Below are 15,284 nucleotides of genomic sequence, written 5' to 3' on the forward strand. Positions count from 1 at the left end.
GGCATCCATGTAACTTCTCCCAAACAAGATATTGTAATTGAGAGGAGTGTTGATAGTGTTAATGTAAATAAAGATAGTTTTCCCTATGAGTTCAACATGTTCATCATTTGTGAAGGACAACCCCGATATTTTCTTATTGAAATTGAAGTTATGATGATTTTAAGGGAACCAAACTACTAACATGCATATGTGGTCACAATGTGGGTTGATGCACCTTCATAGATGATGTATTGATGGATGACAACATTGTCAATGGTGACTAGAATTTGAAAAGAAACTAAAGAGGGTAGTCATGGCTATGATTTTCCAAATCGAAAGTGATGAGATGAAAATTAGAAGTGTCGATTTACCTTAAAGTATAAAACAAAGAAATTCTTTAGGTAGGGTAGGTTTGTAGTACCTTTAGCATAGACTTGGATGTCTGTGATTGAGAAAAATAATCCACGATACTATAATTATGAGCTACCTTTGAACAAGGTTTATGAGTGTTATGCCTTAGAGGTGGTTTAGGTATCTTGGTGATAAAGTCACTAACAGGATGTGGGATCATCAAGGGCATGTTATATGTGGACATAGTGGTATTTTATGATGTAAGGTTAGGCTCAAGAGGCGTGTTATATTGATGACTGTAAATTTAGAGGATGATGTTCACATAATTCATGTAGATATGCCTATTGGTGGGGTTACCACAGTATCTTGTTGGTGATGTGAAAAGTGGGCCTAAAGCTAGTTGGATGAACCAATGTCTTATTAAGTGATCATAAGTTCGAGCTAAGGGTAGGGAGCCTATAACATTGTTGGTTATTGTAGAGGGTGGGGTGCACCATGAGGGATATTTTGGCCATACTTTTTCATGCTTTCTTTCATAATTTTGAATTTGCATATTTGGGAGAAATTATGGGTATAATGTCTATAATTTCCACATAATGTGCATGGGAAGTTAGTTCAAAGACTATTGTTTTTCCCCTTCTTTGGTGGATTATTGTTACCTTCAGTCAAAGTTTAATTCTGGTTATTTTATTGGGAATTTCACCCTATCTATTGTTCCATTTTTCTTTACCTCTTCCTTTCTTTTTCCTATTGTTATGTTGGGAAGGGTGGTTGGAAGTATTTAGTTGCTCAAATGCCAATTATTGTTGTGAAAAGGAGGGTTGAACAAAGTTGAATCTAACATGTTGTTGGTGGTGTGAGATCATTAGATGAGTTTGAGGGGGAGTAGAAAAGGGTAATAATGGTTTCCTTGTGGAGGATTCCCATAGGTGTTATAGGATGTGGACATTATCTCAATCTACAATGTGTTATATAAGGGGCCCTACATGAGAGGACCTCTTAGCATGCCATGAGGAGGTGCAAGTGCATTCACATACTTCCCCACTATCATGGGAAAGAGGAGGATGCTTCCCCTACCATGTTTTGGGATGATGTTTGTGTCCCATACTGAATTTTTGGAAGATTGGAACTGTATGAGGGAAGGATTACTCTTTGTGGGTTAAACTGTGAGACAAACCATGTGATTCTTTCAACAGTATTTGATGCACTCGGTCTGCGTTGTGTTGACGGTGTTGTAAATCTGTCAACCAAAGGGATATCCCCGATATGAAGTCCCGATTAGACCACACACCATTTGGTATCCAATCCAGTATAAAGTCCCGATTGCCATATACTTAGAGATTTTCCTCGGCTATTTTCGTTCAATGGATGAGAGTGTTATGCTGGTATCTTCTAACAATAAGGTGAGTGTGCCTGGTGAGTTTGCAACACAACTGTGTCAAGGTTATCTTACTACAAATGGGGGGAAGAGAAGCGAGCCTTGAAGTTAGAGGTAATAGTACCACCCAAGAAGAGACACACATGAACTAGGAAGGTATGTCCAGCATCCAGCGGAATAGTCCACAATGGATGCAAAACCAAAGTATAGGGGAAGATCCATCCACCATCCAACAGAATAATCGACAACAAATGTGATGGTCGTTATAACCAATAAGCAAGGAAGGTTTGTCTAGTATCCTGTGGAGTATTCCACAAGGATGAGACAACAATGATAACCGATACAACACATTCCCAACAAGGTAAGCACTAAAACAACTGAAATAGTTCAACTATCTTTGTACATGTGAAACAAACATGAATTACAAATGCTCAAATAATAGTCTTACAAACATCCACAAGTAATGCATGGAAACGTGCTAACCTAAACATATTTCTGCATTAAGCAAAATTTCCAAGACACATATTCACATCATACATCACTAACCCCAGTAGTGGGACATTGGATCCACTCCTCACTCCTCAAAGAACTGACTGAAAACTCTATATGCTTTGTGGGAGGAGCCATGGTGAAAAGCCCTTTTCTCATACAATGAGGGGGTATATATAACCAAGGGGTGATGCTTGACCCTTGTGACTCTTCGACTACCCTCATGATTGTTCAACTTCGTATGAATTTTCAACTGACATGACTCTCCATATTCATGTGTGTCCATTGGACTTCCACTTTACCTTACATTTGATTTACAATAGACATGGCTCATAGTAGTGATGTGGCCTTTGACAACTCATGACACGACTTGACATGACACTGCTGACATGGACTAGGTTGCTGAGGTGGCAATGTCAATCTGTTGTTGTTGTTGAGTGATAGATGTGTGCTTGGATGTGCTTTCTCTTCTCCTCTGCATAGCTTGATGATGTGGGGTATTCAATGATCTTTGGTCTTGGGAGGTGGTTGCATGCATGTGTCCCATTTTATTGTACTTGATAAGATTATTTGTCTGTCCAACTATAAGTGAGTCTTCTAGCATGTCCACTCCTTCTTCTCCTTCTACATCAACTCGTCATGATCTAACAGTGTACCTATTCCTGCAATTCACTCATGACTAGACAACATCAAATACAAAACTCCCGAATCTAAGATGATGCACTTTTGTCCATGGAATGGGCCCAGGTCAGGTGAAAAGCTAGGAAAGATGGCCCAGTAACCGTGTATTGCGCAGTTTTAGGTGACAAGGAGGGAGACTGGTCAATGAGACTATGTAGAGTGCATCTCAGTCTTGGTTGAGGAACTCTTGAGCACAATATTCATGCTCGGTAAAATTTCACAGAGGCCACTGGGAGACATGATTGTGCAGTTGAGATCATCATTGGCAGATGCAATGTAAGACCCTGGGAGGCAGGTCTGCGTAGTTTTCTGATGAAAGGCAGAACTGGGTAGTAGAGGGACCATAGAGGACAGATTTTTGCAATTTCTGATATCAATGAGTCCCAAATGAGGGAGGACACTGGGGGACACTTCTACGTAATTTTGGGGGGTAAGGAAGGCTTGGGTATCTGCGCATTATGGGATTCCAACGGGTAGGGAGGAGGCTTGATGAATGATCTTGTGAAATGTGTAGTTCAGGTTAGGGTTAAGGAAGCTACTGCGCAATTCTTGGGAGGAAGGAAGTATGTTGAGCTCTGGAATTGCACAGTGAAAATGCCCTAGGCACAGTGACTCTGCACTGTGAAGTTCCATGCAGCAGAGAAGCATCACTGAGGGCTGAGACAACATAGTGTGCATCTTATTCGAGGAGGCAAGTGAACTTGTGAGGAAATTGACATTGTGATCACACACTTAGCATACTTTGACGACATGACAACATAGACCACCGAAACAACAAGAAAAATCATTACCCTATGTGAGACTTTCTAAAACTAAAAGTGACGAGTGCAACACTTGAGATATACTTTAGGAAGATTGTGACGACACTTGTGCGACAATGCTTAAAACTTTGTGTATGACTGCGAAAGGTATTTACATGGATAGGAAAACTTGTATACACAAATACCAACTTTCGAGGTCACCAGAAAGGCTCACAAACATGACATTACAACCAAACATGCAAAAAGACAATCGTTGATCCAAGAAGAGAAAGGGAGCAAGACACTTAGAGGAAACACTTGGAATGATTTTCAGTGCTTGCAACCATGCATGTCATTGAGGACATAATGATATGACAATGATAAGTGGACCTTGATGCTACACTAAGAGGTGTATTTCAAAAATATGTGCTTTGTTTTCCATACCTACCCTCCAAAGGGTTATGCATCAGATGGAGTCTTCGTGCGGTCTCGGTCTTCTATCATACCCTAGGTTCTTTGGTCTCCTTATCTTTATCCTCAGCTCCTTAAGAGTCATCTAGCATGTCATCGTTCTCCGTGGCCACTGCGAGACACAGTTGTGCAGTTTAAGTGGGTAGTGACTATTGTGGGATATGTCTCTAGGAGGACACATCTGCACAGTTTCAGGATGTGGGGTGGACTGGGTAGTTGAGATGCTCGAGGGAAAAAACTGCGTAGTTTCTAGAGACAGTGGGTTTCGGCTAAGCGAAGGACATTGGAGGAAACCACTGCACAGTTTTGGATGCCAAGGGAGGCTAAGATTTATGTCCATTGTGCAGTTCCAATAACCAAGGGAAAAATATTGAGGGTTGCATATGCGAAGTGTGTAGTTCAAGAAAGTTGGATGAGGCTAGGTTGCTAGGGAAAATTCGGAATTTGGTTAAGTATGGGATCGGTGGAACCAATGTGAACAACGATAGAAATTGACTATGATCACACACTTGAACACTTAGTGACGCAACATAGATCATCCATAACATATAAAAACACACTTCACTTAATGCAACAACCTTTGTGGCAACTTATGACAAGTGTGACTCTGATGATAGACTTTGAGAGGATAAAGGTGACACTTATGCAAGAGTGCGTGAAATGAATGCGAATCATGCCTATGTCGTGAGGAAAACTGATTCTCACACATACTTCCCCTTGAATAAAAACAAACTTCCCTTTGCATGATAAGTGATAATCCCCATGCCCAAAGATGACACATACTATATAAATTTAAAAGCGTGAACGACTCTTAAGATCAAAGAGGGGATCTTGAGATCATAAGCTTACCAATAAGTGACTAAGGAATGATCAATCACAGGGTCACGATGGGCATCTTGTATAGGAAAATGGATCTGATCATTCTCAGCAGTCATGCCAAGATAGTGAGGACCTACCATAACCATAAACGAAGGATGAAGTGCCTCACCTGCTTGACGGAAATCCAAAGAGAGAGATGCTAAACAATGAAGATCAGAGAGCTTGAAGCAATTGTCAATGGATGTGTTAATGGGAAAATGATATGCTGAATGAAAGTCACCCAAGATAGATCATTGGTAAGATAAGCTAATTGAAACATCAGATTCCCTGTTTGTCAAAGAAAATTCCATTTGAACAATCTTGAAAATGTTCTAAACAATCGAACCAAGTTTGATGTGATCCATATATGACAGACCACCTTCCAAAAACTGGTGACCAATTGTACAAGCATCATATCCATAAAAAGAGTTCAAAAAGGATGCTCTCACTGCGAATGTTTGAAACCAGTTGAGGCATGGTGAGTGCAGAAGAACTTGATTCGTGTGACAACTTGTTCGTTCATTGTCACATAGGGAGAATTTTGGTATGATGAGAGGACAAATTTGCAATACAAGATCCATAAGAAGACTGAGGATCTAACCCTTAAGGGATAAATTCCATGACCTCATGAGAGATAAACATTCCCAACACAAGTTTGATGTGAGGGATTTGCATGAAGATGAAAGAACTGCAACACATTCGTGTATTCAATCATAAGTAAAATATTGAAAATTAGAGACGTCGCGCTCAGAATACCAAAAAAAATTTACATGGGAATTCACATCGAGTGAAACCATGCAGATGTACAGATTGTGCGACAGAAACCTGATCTGATTTTTCAAGGGGCTTACCAGAGTCACGAGATACTGACATAACCATCAACAAATGTTGAAGTGCCTTGACTCCGTGAAAGGTCCCAGAACTTTCTAGAATTTTAGAATCACATTTTGTAGCTCGAACTAGATCATTCATGGTTTGAGGGTGACTGTTGTTGCTAATTTCAAAACCGCTCTCCAGATGGCAGCCATCTCTATCACAGGTTTCACTAGATTTTTCAGTTTTAACAACAATCAAATTACTCAATTGAAGAGGCTCTTATGATAGTACATTCAAAGATAAATGAATTGGTGAGATCTCATGAGCAAGTTGATTTGAAGAGTTGTCTTCATGAAAAAGGAGATACGATTAGGGTTCCAAAGAGTTCTTTGCATTTTGACCATTTTTAAATTCATCATGGATATCCTCACTACCTTGTGTCAATCGAGGAGATAACCCATCGGAGGAAGAAACAAAAGAACATGGAGTATCTCTGTCACAAGTGGATGTGTTGTGAATGGTAGGACACATGGGATAGTGAGGTGAATGGGAAGTTTTGATATGAGTATCTTCTTTGATCGAAGCATATTTTAGATCTAAATTAAAATCTTCATGAGAAACAAAAACATCATTTTATGTACTTGGGCATTCGTCATGGCATATGGAAGCGTTGGAATGATTATTGCCCAAGGCTAGGGGTTGATTGAAAGAATTGATTGTACTAGATTTTCCACTAATATTAGAGGATTGAGAATCGTTCAAGAATGGAAACCCATTGTTTTGACGTGGAAAATTTCGAAACATAGTGGAAATATTGATAGTGTCCTCGCCTTTCTTCTCCTTTACCTGTGAAATATGATTTCCCTGTGCCTAATCTCAATTTGAGCCAAAAGATTGAGAATCAAGAGAAGGTGAAAAATTGGCTAGTGAAGCAGATTAATCAAGCGAGTCATGGTACAAGGAGTCATGATGTGAAGAAGATAGAGGATAATAGAAATTTGGATCAGTCTTGAGATTAGAGTTGTAAACAATGAAATCCTCTTGCGGAATGGAGGAGTGAGTCTTCATTGTAGGCTTCCTGAGCCATTCTGGAATTTCCTCCATTGAAGCAGGAGAAGATTGAGAAGATGGGTGGAGATTTGATTCGTAGGTTTCCTAGTTTTACAATCACCACTAGGAGGCACCCATATCGGGACCAGAATAGGAGGAGGACAAGGAACAAATGGGGCAGTAGGCTCCTCCTCTGCAATCTGAGGTGCGTCATGATCCGCAAGAATTGGAAAAGAAGGGAAAGCAGAAGGTTAACCGTATTGGGAGACATGAACCAGGCATTTAAACTCTTGTCTCGAGAAATCCGAGTTCAATTTTTTGTTTAGAATTTTACAACAGAGGTGAAGGGATTGATCAAGAAAGTCCTCAAATGATTCGTCATGCTCCATTCTTAAATGACGAATTCTTTCATAGACATCTTAGTGGTTATACTTATCAAAATATTTATACAACATCCTATCAAGTTGACCAAATGAATGGATAGAAGTAATGGGTAATGTATGACACCATTTTTTAACACGACCTTCGAATGTGAGGGTGAGTAATCTAGCCATGACATCTTTGGAACCTACTTTGTGACAAAGACAGAGATGGATAACTTGAAATGGATGTTTAGGAAAATTTGATTCACCCTCACCATCGAAAGTCAACTTAGACAAGCCATGAATAACTTCCACAGGGATGGTACAATCTAGCTATTTAGAAAAACATCTCAGGATTATGATTTGGGGAAGATCCATTTTAAATAACATATTGAAATCGGACACTACAGGTGCAGCCTGTCGTATGGCCCTCCTTCTAGTGCCATTTTGTTAATGGTGCTGAAAATCCGTCAACCAAGGGGATCTCCCTAATACGAAGTCCCAATTAGACCTCACACCATTTGGTATAGGAGTCCCATCTTGTATAAAGTATCGGTTGCCATATACTTAGATATTTTTCTCTTCTCTTGTTGTTCAGCACATGAGAGTGTTATGTTGGTATCTTCGAACAATAATGTAAGTGTTCCTGGTGAGTGTGAAATGCAACTGTGTCAAGGTTATCTTACTGCAAATGGGGGGAAAAGAAGAGAGCCTCTAAGTGAGAGGTAATAGTACCACCCAAGAAGAGACGCACGCGAACCAGGAAGGTCTATCCAGCATCTAGTGGACTAGTCCACAGCAGATGTGGTAGTCATTAAAACCAAAGTACAGTTGAAGATCCATCCATCATCCAACAGAATAGTCCATAACGGATATGACGATCATTATAACCAATAAGAAATGAAGGTCTATCTAGTATCCTGCAGAGTAGTCCACAGGGATGAGACAACAGTGATAAAAAAATACAACACATTCCCAACAAGGTAAGCACCAAAACAACTGAAACAGTTCAACTATCTTAGTACATGTGAAAAAAACATGAATTACAAATGCTCAAAGAATAGTCTTACAAACATCCACAAGCCATGCATGTAAATGTGATATTTTGAACATGCTTCTGTATTAAGAAAAAGTTCCAAGACACATATTCACGTCATACATCACTAGCCCTAGTAGTGGGACATTGGAGCCACTCCTCACCCCTCAAAGAAATGATTGAAAACTCTCTATGTTTTGTGGGAGGAGTCAAGGTGAAAAGTCCTTTGCTCATACAATGAGGGGGTATATATAAATAAGGGATGATGATTGACCCTTGTGACTCTTTGACTACCCTCATGACTGTTCAAAATCCTATGACTTTTCAACTGACATGACTCTTCATATTCATGTGTTTCCATTGGACTTCCACTTTACATTACATTTGATTTACAATAGACATGGCTCATAATAGTGATGTGGCCTTTGACAACTCATGACACGACTTGACATGACACTGCTGATATGGACTATCTTGCTGAGGTGGCCATGTCAAGTTGTTGTTGTTGTTAAGTGATAGATATCTTCTTGGATGCGCTTTCTCTTCTCCTCTACATAGCTTGATGACATGGGGTCTTTAATGATCTTTGGTCTTGGGAGGTGGTTGCATGCATGAGTCCCCTTTGCTTGTGCTTGATAAGATTCTTCGTTCGTCCAACTATAAGTGAGTCTTCTAGTATGTTCACTCCTTCTTCTCTTTCTTCATCAACTCATCATGATCTAATAGTGTACCTGTTCCTGCAATTCACACATGATGGGATGACATCAAATCCAAAACTACCTAATCTAAGATGATGCACTATTATCCATGGACTGGGCCTTGGACAAGTGACAGGCTGGGAAAGAGGGCCTAGTAACTGTGCATTCCGTAGTTCCAGGTGACATGTTGGGAAAGAGGGCCCAGTAACTGTGCATTGTGCAGTTCCAGGTGACAAGGAGGGAGACTGGTCATTGAGACTGCACAGAGCGCAACTCAGGCTTGGCTGAGGAACTCCTGAGCACAGTCTTCACTGTCGGGGAAAATTATGCAAAGGCCACTGGGATACAAGATTACGAAGTTGAGATCATCAATGGTAGCTCCAAAGTGGGACCCTGGGAGCTAGGTCTACGCATTTTTCATAGGAAAGGTAGGATTGGGTAGCAAAGGGACCAGAGAGGACATATCTATGCAGTTTCTGAGATCAGTGAGTCTCGACTGAGGGATGACACTAGGGGACACTTATGTGCAGTTATGGGGGGAAAGGTAGGCTTGGGTATCTACACATTGTAGGGTTCCATCAAGCAGGGAGGAGGCTTGATGATTGATCTTGCGAAATGTAAATTTCAAGTCAATCTTGAGGAAGCTACTATGCAATTCTAGGGAGGAAGGCAGTCTGCTAAGCTCTGGAATTGTGAAGTTCAACTGCCCTAGGGACAGTGACTACACACTGTGAAATTCTAGGAAGTAGAGCAACATCACTAAGGGTTGAGACTACACAGTGTGCAACTCATTTGAGGTTTGATGCAAGAGAGTTGTCCAGTTAGAAGGATTTTCAAGAAAATGGCTAAGTGTGGGAGGCAGATGAACTTGTGAGGAAATTTACATTGTGATCACACACTTAGCATACTTCGATGACATGACAACATAGACCATCGAAACAACAAGACAAAGCATTAACCTCTGTGAGACTTTCTAGAACTAAAAGCGACAAGTGTGACACTTGAGATAGACTTTAGAACAACCGTGATGACACTTGTGCAACAATGCTTAAAACTTTGTGTATGAGTGTGACAAGTGTTTACATGGCTATGAAAACTTGTATACACGAAGACCAACCTTTGAGGTCACCAGAAAGGCTCGAAAACATGACATAACCACCAAACATGCCAAAATATGACCTTTGATCAAACAAGAGAAAGGGATCAAGACACTTAGAGGAAACACATTGAATGATTTTCAGTGCTTGCAACCATGCATGTCATTGAAGACATAATGATACGACAATGATAAGTGGTCCTTCATGCTACACTAAGAGATGTATTTCAAAAAGATGTGCTTTTTTTCCATACCTACCCTCCAAAGGGTTATGCATCAGATGGAGTCTTCATGCGGTCTCAATCTTCTATCATACCCTGGGTTCCTTGGTATCCTTATCTTTCTCCTCAACTCCTTGAGAGTCATCTATCATGTCATCCTTCTTCATGGCCATTGAGAGACACAATTGTGCAGTTTAAGCAAGCAGTGACTGTTGTGGGATATGGCCCTAGGAGGGCACATCTGCGTAGTTTCAGGATGCAAGGCAGACTAGGCAACTAAGATTCCTGAGGGACAAAACTGCGAGACAATGGGTTTTGGCTGAGGGGAGGACACTGGAGGAAACCACTGTTTAGTTTTGGATGCCAAGGGAGGCTTCGCTTTCTAAGCATTGCGCAGTTCCAGGAGGTAAGGGAAAAATATTGAAGGTTGCAGATGCGAAGTGCAAAGTTCAGGAAAGTTGGATGAGGCTAAGTTGCTAAGGAAACTCTGGATTTTGGTTAAGTGTGGGATCAGTGGAATCGATTTGAATAGTGATAGAACTTGACTAATATCACACACTTGAACACTTACTGACACAACATAGATCATCTAGAACATATAAAAATATACTTCGCTTAATGTAATAACTTTTGTGGAAACTTACAATAAGTGCGGCTTCGATGATAGACTTTGAGAGGATAAAGGCAGCACTTGTGCAAGAGTGTGTGAAATGAGTGCGAAACATGTCTATGTGTTGAGGACAACCCATTCTCACAAAAATTGCCCCTTGAAGAAAAACAAACTTCCCTTTGCATGACAAGCTATAATCCCCATGCCCAAAGATGACACATACTATATAAAGATAAAATCTTGAACGAATCTTAAGACCGAAGAGGGGAGCTTGATTTCATCATCTTACCATTAAGTGACTAACTTGAACGATCGATCATAGGGTCCACAGTAAGCTCCGAAATTTAAGTGTAGGCCAAAATTGTGGAGGGTCTTGCAACTGCTACAACAGATTGATTGAATGGTTGGGGGTGGGGTGAAACTAGGATGATTATATACAAGTATTCCAATTGAGCATATATGAGTTCAAAGTGTTTGGATTTAATGGTGGCTTCTTCCTCGTTCTAAGGAATAGTGGTTGTGTTGTCTTTTATATAATTGGAAAATGTGATTTGAGAAACAAATTTAAAAGAAGTTTAAGGGGGACTTCAATTTAGCAGATGTTGTGGTGTCTAAACCACTCATGGTGTTATCCACAATACAAGTAGATGAGCTTTTACTAAACTTATTAAGAATTTCCAATATATTATCATGGAGAATTGGTAACTTGAAAATCATGAGAAAGGATTTGACTAGGTATGTGAAATATTTGTGAGCACTTGAATTCTCACTAAAGTACCACTTGGTTTGGGCACTAGCTAAAGTGTGTTGGAAAAGTCTCAAACAAATTAAGTCTTCAATGATACTATATGAATAACACCAAAAATGAAAGGTGATAATGTGGTTAGTTAACACTCCTATCTTTCCTTGAAACTTTGTAATATCTTAAGTGAGTTTGGTTGGCATTGTAGGCCCTATGGCATCATGCAAAATGGGTTCATTTGTAAGCTTTGTTGAATTTGGGAGGTTCAAAGAAGTAACAAATGGAAAATTGGGAGTTGGGGCCATCATTGTGTGTACTTGGTGGTTATATGAAGGATAATTAAATTGAGGTAATGTGGCACCAAGAAAGGTTTCTCCTTGTTGATCCTTGTAATTGTTATATATTTCCATTAGAATATTGAAATTTGACATTAACTTCTTGCCTTTTTCTTCATAATTATGGTTCATTGGTTAAGATAGTTCAAGATTTGAAAGACTTGATTTTTTCTCATAATTTCACCTTAAATAGAGTTATTTTTATTTATAAATTAACCACTAATTCATCGGTTGGATACTTTATCACAAACAGGAGTTATGAGAGCATGTCAAAGATGGATGAAAGTTGATGGCATTCGAGATTCGAGAGTTGATGGAAAATTCAAGCTATGTCGCTTCTAAACTGAGTTGGTTGTAGAAAACATTCTCAATTTCTTCACCTAAAGATATCAAATTGATCTCAAGAAAGAATGATATGAGAATATTTGATTCTCATATTGTTCCTTATCCCAAACGTTTTCTGTTGTAATTGCTATTTCTGTATTATAAAATAGAGGAGTTTTTCCCGTTCATGGGAAATGAAAAAAGGTTGTAATTTTGGAGACAATAACAGAGACTAAGCTTGAGTTGTGATTATTTAAACAAGTTAATGTAAAAGTTATTTGATTAATCTCTTTTTTTATCAATTTCTTTGTTGATCTGAGTTTCCTTCGAGGCAATCTAACACTGGTGGATGGGCCCACTTGTGGATGATGCCCAATCTTTCAATCTGTATTATTAATTTAGTAAAGTTGCTTATCATTTTTTTAACTAATTGATTGGTATTGTTTCTTATACTTTGTGTGATTTGAAGCATTAAAAAGTATTTAATTACGCTTGTTGTTTCTTACAAAAGCAATATTTAATTGATGACAAACTTCTTGTTTCCTTAGATGTTGCTTCTTGTTTATTTAGTTATGATTGTTACTCTCAATCATTGTTTTTGAACCATGATTGTCATTTAGATAGGCGTAGAATTATTTTGCGAAAATATTAGAGTAATCTCATTCTTAGAACGAATAAGCATGTGTTTTTTTTAATCATGATTTTAGTTCATTGGGATATTTAATCACAGTTCCTTCAAGCAAGAATCGATTTGATTGGTTAAGTAGTGTGTTCTTTAATTCAAGAGTTGATTTTAGTTATTGGGTTGGAAAATAGATAATTTTAAAGCCAGAGTTAGCTGTTAGTAATCTCTTGCATAGATCTTGTCAATTACTTTAAAAGAAAAGGACAAATCCTCAGGATGATATTAATGTTGATACTCGATTGTTATTTTAAGGCAATTTATGAACCCAATATTTTGGCGTTCTTGTCGGGGATGTTGTCAAAATATAGTGCTACTCTACTAATGTCTGGTTGAAGATGCATACCTGGTTCCTCGGGGGTTGGATACTGATGACGGAAGGTAAGAACCTACACATGTAACCTAGTAAAAATCTTGTGGTGGCGTCTACCATTGGTCGTTAGTTTTAGGGTTTTTTTCATGCATGAATAGGAAGTAAACTAGAGGTAGGAATCATATAGAAATAGATCCAAAATCTACTTCAAAAACCACTGAAAAATAGGGTCAAGTTGGCCTTGGACGATCAACCTTCATAGACAAAATAATTTGAAAAGCATAGTCTCAAGCTTCAGTAGGACCCCGATCGGTATCCAGGAAGGGCTCTACTGTTATTACCCATCATGTAGTAGAATCCTTTACTACAATAGAAGCTGAGATTCACGATAAAACTTTGGGATCTGAGAAGAGTTTTCAAGCCTCATCAAATAAGCATCCTAATCATCTTGAAAAGAGTGAGGGGCACTCATATTGTAATCTAAAAGAGTGGAGAGGCAAAATAATTGATTCACACTTACAACCTCCTGAGCAAGAGCCTCCTGTAAAACCAATTGTAAAGGAAGGAATCAAAATTCTTGAATTGAGTAGTGTCGTAAGGCCTAGATAAGATTTAAATTCTCATCACCATACCATCCATTTCCAGTTAGTACCCCTTGATTTTGGAATTCTTGAGGTATATAGGTAGATTTTTAATCAAATGGAAGGACAGGTGTCAGGAACACAAACCTCAACAATATAATTTTATATTGTTGATCCACAAGCCAATGCACCCATGAAAGTTATTACCCTCCAAAGTCTTCCTAAATTTCATGGGTTGGCCTTGGAAGACCCAAATGTTTTCTTATCTAAATTTAATGTTTTGTGCTGAGGATATGATTACACCACTTATCCTCGAAAATTGAAGTTATGTCCTTCTACTTTGAAGGAAGCATCTTTATGATAGTTTATGGGATTAGAAGGTGGAATTATTAATTCATGGGATGGAATTAAACAAGATTTTCTCACTAAATACCAGGATTATTGTCAATCTAGGGATATAAAGGAAGAGATATTTAAAATTACCTCTAAAGAAGATGAAAAATTAGAAGAATACATAGATATGTTTCAGTATAATCTACAAAGGTCACCTTATACTACTCTTCCTAAAGAAGTACTAAAAGTTGCCGTAATTAGAGGAATGAAGGATAAATGGTTAGAAACAATGAATCTAATGGGGCAGGGGGATATTTCTCAAGAATATTATGATGATATTTTCAAACTATATATCATTTGCTCCTATGGAAGCACGAGAGGTAGACATGAAGTACATGATCCTTTAAGTAGAGCTAGCAAGGCTGCAGGTGGAGGAGTCACTTGCACGGAAATTGGTAATTTATCAGAAGATTTTAAAATTGATATATTAAGCACATTGACTACACAGTTGGACATTTTATAGATGAATCAAAAGCAGGTTGAGACAAAAAAAAAAAGCATTGGCAATTTTTGTCCCAGTTGTCATCGAAAGTATGGCTGTAAAGAATGTCCACTGGATGCAATTGAAGTTTGTGCCATTTGTGAAAAGGAACATTTGAATGACCATTTTCCATATCTTCTAGAGGAACCTAAACCAACATATCTTGTGACTCAATGACAACAATGGCAGTCCCGCCCTCCAGGTATGGCCCAAGACCCTTCTATGATTTTTTTCTAGAAAATATAACCAACAACAATATTATGGATCACCCTGGAAAATCCAGTAGTATCTTGGCACATCTTGGAAAAATAAACAGTACTCTCCACCATCCTAGCCAAATCAAACATTCCCTGGACCCTCATGGAAAAATCAACAATATTATGGGCTGCTCTAGCAAAGCCCACAAAATGTTCCATATCCTCCTCAATGGGTGAATCAGGTCACTCAAGGGCTAGTATGGCCCCAAAATTGGAAACACCCCTATGGTCCTATTAATCAATCATTAGGAGTGTTTCCTAAGACACAACCACCATCAGAACCACCACTCTAGTTACCTTCAAACATTTCACCACCACTACATCCACAATTTCCTACAAA

This window comes from Pinus tabuliformis, chromosome 9, assembly GCF_031772625.1.
Source record: "Pinus tabuliformis cultivar Carrire ecotype Pingquan chromosome 9, CPIR1, whole genome shotgun sequence".
Classification (NCBI taxonomy): Eukaryota; Viridiplantae; Streptophyta; class Pinopsida; order Pinales; family Pinaceae; genus Pinus; species Pinus tabuliformis.